At 36.7% G+C, this 5000-nt stretch overlaps 1 long non-coding RNA gene across 2 annotated transcripts in view; it reads left to right on the top strand.

The window, feature by feature from the left end:
* LOC137644811 (uncharacterized) overlaps positions 1-5000 on the top strand; it is a 790433-nt gene that overhangs the window by 580386 nt on the left and 205047 nt on the right. The gene's annotated exons all lie outside the window — the stretch shown is intronic.

Below are 5000 nucleotides of genomic sequence, written 5' to 3'. Positions count from 1 at the left end.
TATCTTGTTTATATGCATTACTATTCACGGAGAGTGTGGACATGCTATTGTTCGTCACCTACAAACACTCAAGAAAATGTACTTAGTCTTTTTGGGGCAAATGGAAACCTTTACTTGAGTGGAATATTACTGTACAACATTGTATAAGACTATACACATATGCGGATATGCATATATGTATATATGTGTGTATGTGTATATATATATATATATATATATATATATATATATATATATATATATATATGTATATATAAATAGTAGTACTAGAGTTATATTATTACCATTATTCGTATTAAAACTCCCCTTTCCACGCAATAAATCAATAGCCTATATATACATACATATACATATATATATATATATATATATATGTATATATATATATATATATATATATATATATATATATATATTTATATATATATATATGTGTGTGTGTGTGTTTGTGTGTGTTGTGTGTGTGTGTGTGTGTTTGTGTGTGTTTGTGTTTTTGTGTTTGTATTTTACTTTTCTTCTGGCCAAGACCATTCATCTTTCGCCCTACCTAGTAGTCTTCATTATCCCAGATATGAAAGGCCTTTAATAAGCCTTTTTCTATTCTCTTTTTAGAATTTTCCCCAGCTATGAATAGTCTTCTTGTTTCTACTTCTTGACGCTATTGTATCATTTGAAATTAATTTTTGACCTAGCTTTTATTCTTTGGATTTATTCTTCTTTGTGGCTTTGCTATCTTTTTTTCTAATTATTGATCAATAATTATCTCAGCTAAAGGAGTCAGTCTTAAATGTAATACTTCCATTATGGTTAAGGAGCTTTGAAACGAGTAGATTTTTGGGGACACTGGATTATTGGAATTGTCTATTAAAACCTAAAAGGTTATTGTGTCTGGTTTCAGTTTGATCAGAATAGAGGCTCACCTGAACGTCAGCCGGGTAAGCCTCTCCCCTCACTGTAGTCCCCAACCACAGCAGTATCCTCCCCAGTAAACAGCTTAAACTCACTGTCCAGAGGCTGGGATTGATCTGCTGCCATGCGAATGCTAGGCGAAAGCGTTACCACTGTACTAGCCAGTAGGCTAGTACACTTACGGTTTATTGAACTAACGTAACAAGAATTTTTTTTTAACCTTCACCATAATTAGATTATCATTCCTTCCCCCCAGTGTGATTCCAACATCCCATGCAAACATCAATGATTGATTATTATTTCTCAGATAATGATTCCCGGTGAATATTCTTTTAGAAAAGCTAATGGTTCTCGCTTCGATGTGAAGTGAAGTGAGATCTCTATTATCAGGTGATATCGTATACCAAAGCAAAAGCACGACTCGAGATCGCATACCAAAACAACACCGTTTCTAGATGTCTCTTTGAGAGGGAAAGTTACGAGCGCCTGGGGAAAAGTAATTACTTAGAGAATTTCCTGTCTTGGAGGTACGGGTAAAAGAAGCATTTGCCTGACTGAGCTATTAACGGGAAGTTAATATGCGTCGACTAGAAGTAAAATTTGGTGGCTTTTAATAAACCTACCCAGTTTACAGAGCACTGAAGTAAGAGCAACGAGAATTGTACCTTCTACCGTTAACCGTTCCAAAATTAAAGTGAATTTAAAAAATAGGCCAGTCAAGGAAATGAGCTTGTTCATAAAGAGTTTCTAGATGTCTCTTTGGGAGGGAAAGTTACGAGAGCCTGGGGAAAAAGTAATTAGTTAGGGAATTTCCTGTCTTGGGCGAGGAAGCATTTGCTTGAATGAGCTATTAACGGGAAGTTAATTTTGCGTCGAGTTGAAGTGAAATGTAGTGGCTTTGAGATTGTACTTGGCATTCATAGCCGAGAAGAGATTATTTTCCCTTTATTTCAAAGTCAAAAGCCAAAGGTACACTGTTAAAAAAACGTCATTTCAATTGGAAAATCTCCGTAAAAATATAATGTTCTAAGCCGTATTTCAGTAAAATAGAGGCGACCGTAATTTTTACCCTACTTTGTTATTATCTTTTACGGGTTGGTGACCTTAATATCAGTCCTTTATGTCAGTATATCCGTTTCAAAACGGTAAATGCCAGGCAACATATAGTCTAGGATTTTTACCGTTTTTTTACGGCAAATTTATAACAGTGTGTACCTATCGAAAAGATGGAAGCATACGAAAGATCCAAAATATCTACATGTGAAATTTCAGTGTTGGTAAACAAAAGAAACTAGTTGGGCAATCATAGGTAAAACGGTGACATTTCTTTCAGAGAGATTGGTTGATTTATATAGTTTTGTCTGGCATCGTGTCATCTAAGGTCATTGACGCTTGTCTTGTGAATATTTATCCTGACTAAATTACCGGAGGCTCTCCAAGCTTGTAGGAAATAATTTTTTGTATGAATAATGGGAAATTCTCTTTTAGGAGACCTTGTTTCTTTGTATTTTTTTCTATTGGAGCCCTTGGGCTTATAACATCTTGCTTTTCCAACTTGGGTTGTAGCTTAGCTAAATTTAGTAATAATAATAATAATAATAATAATAATAATAATAATAATAATAATAATAATAATAATAATAATGCAGTGCACGAACTGTACTAATTAAAAACCTAATTTAGAAGTTGTCTAGGAGTAAAAGTAAGAGGAAGAGGCTTCGGTGTACTTGTTTAGTTATATGTGGTGGCCGATGTGGTAACGTCCCTAACTGGCGAACGCCAGATTGGTGTTCGTGTCCAGCTCAAACTCGTTAGTTCCTTTGGCCACTCAAACCTTACCATCCTTTTGAGCTAAGGATTGGGGGTTTGGGGGTAGCCTATAGGTCTATATGCTGAGTCATCAGCAGCCATTGCCTGGCCCTCTTTGGTCCTAGCTTGGCTGGAGAGAGGGAGCTTGGGCACTGATCAAATGTATATATGGTCAGTCTCTAGGGCATTGTCCTGCTTCATAGGGCAATGTTACTCTCCCTTGTCTCTGCCATTCTTGAGCGGCCTTTAAACCTTTAAAGGAGACGTTATTACATATCAATAATAAAAAGAATTTTTACGAAACTTAACACCCAATCAATGTATGTACATTCAGAATAAAGCCATAAATACTGGTGACAGTATAGAAAATCCAGGCCTACATGGCTGAGGACTATGAAGCGTTAAGTAGGAGATGATGAATGGAGAAATATTGATTTAAAAGCTCAAAAAGGCAGAGACGACTGGCGAAATCTAACTGAGTCCCTATGCGTCAATAGGCATAGGAGGAGGAGATGATGATGATGTATAGAAATACGAAGGAACTTTGATCACCAATTGGACTGAACTTTGCTGGCAATCATCGTGAAGATTATTACTGGAAATCACGACTGGCAATAATAGCAATTATATCGAACACCTGAATGCATGTTGTGATCAGCTGGTTTAGCCAGAGCCACCATCCTCGATATAGCAAGTGTATTACATTGAACGATCCTTTATGAAAACTCCACCACGTCTCAACGGCTTCATTAGTGTCGGGAAAGGGTCCTTGTGGTAGGAGGTGTTGGTTGGAGGGCCCCTAGGATGGGTTACGTGAGAGGGAGAGAGAGAGAGAGAGAGAGAGAGAGAGAGAGAGAGAGAGAGAGAGAGAGAGAGAGAGAGTGAGCTTCATTGCTAATTAATTATATTTATATATCACTAATTGGGAGGTAAATTTGGCCTCCTGTGCTCATTATCTCCACCCTCTGAGATCAGATGTCCTTTTGGATGAAGGAATCATGGTATTCCATGAGATGATGGCAGAGTTCATTGCATTTGATATATGTTAATTGCTTATGAATTCTCAGGATTTATCGTGCTCTAAAACAAGACCAGAAAGAGCAGGCAGAAAGTAAGAATATGCTTGTAGTAATAATTGTTATTATCTTGTCTCCATTCATGGTTGGTCTTCTGCTTAATTTTTAGTTTTTTAGTTTTCCTTTATCATGATTTAGTTGTTTTCTTTTGGTTCTGCTGATTTTATTTTTAAATTGTGTTTTTGTCTTGATATTACGGCCTCAAGTTCGCCCTGTTTTAGTAACATACATATATACATGAATAGTCATATCTATTTTTTTTTCAAAGTATGTAAAAGTAATATATATCCTATTTCTTTCACACAAACATTCCCTTTCTCGTAAGCATGTAACTAAGTCCTGCGTTCTTCAGAGCTGGAACTTCCGGTTGCCATAGTCGTCCTTCTTACATGAGAGATGCAAGCGAGCCTCAACATGCATGAAAAGCACTAGGCACTTGTTATCATGCTAGAAGAAGGAAGTGAGAATTACATGTGGACTTTATTTTCTCCTCGTTTATGAGGCTTTCTTAACAGGTCTCTTAGTGACCCCCTCCCGGTTGGACACTAAAGTTCCCCTTCCATGTGTTAGCGTGGTACTGTTATAAACACATTAGTTTTCCAATCAAATGTCTCTTCTATGTGGTGTAATGTTAGACTTGGTAGGTTACGTCTTCTTCTGAATAAGTCTAAGTAAGTTAACTTTAAAATAGTTTATTTCTTTAAAAACAGTTATCAACATCTCCATCACAGGAGTATAGATGGTTTGGTCGGATGACCGTCCGTATGACATCTTGACCAGAAAGTGACTAAAATATCCATATTGATGTTAAAGTCTAATTAGTTATCTCAGCACTTAATGATTTAGTGTAAACACAACATTAATACCGGAAGGTACTTACATCCGTTTGAGAGATAACACTTTCTCACGGCTTGGTTGTGTTTACTCTTCATGAAAAATATTACATTGCAATTGAATAGCAGTGTCTTGAGTTTCGCATCCTGCTTATGACTGACTATGGCATTTCTCACACTCGCTCCTAACTTACATATTGACCTCTTAGGTCATGAATTTAAATATGTAATTTTACATACATTAAACATTTTCATTACTTTCAACTCGCCCAGAAATCGAACCCCCCCCCCCCTCTCTCTCTCTCTCTCTCTCTCTCTCTCTCTCTCTCTCTCTCTCTCTCTCTCTCTTCTCTCTCTCTCTCTCTCACCAAGA

This window comes from Palaemon carinicauda, chromosome 8 (assembly GCF_036898095.1).
Source record: "Palaemon carinicauda isolate YSFRI2023 chromosome 8, ASM3689809v2, whole genome shotgun sequence".
Lineage (NCBI taxonomy): Eukaryota > Metazoa > Arthropoda > Malacostraca > Decapoda > Palaemonidae > Palaemon > Palaemon carinicauda.
Note: the sequence above shows the minus strand (reverse complement) of the source record. Positions and strands in the feature narration are given on the sequence as shown.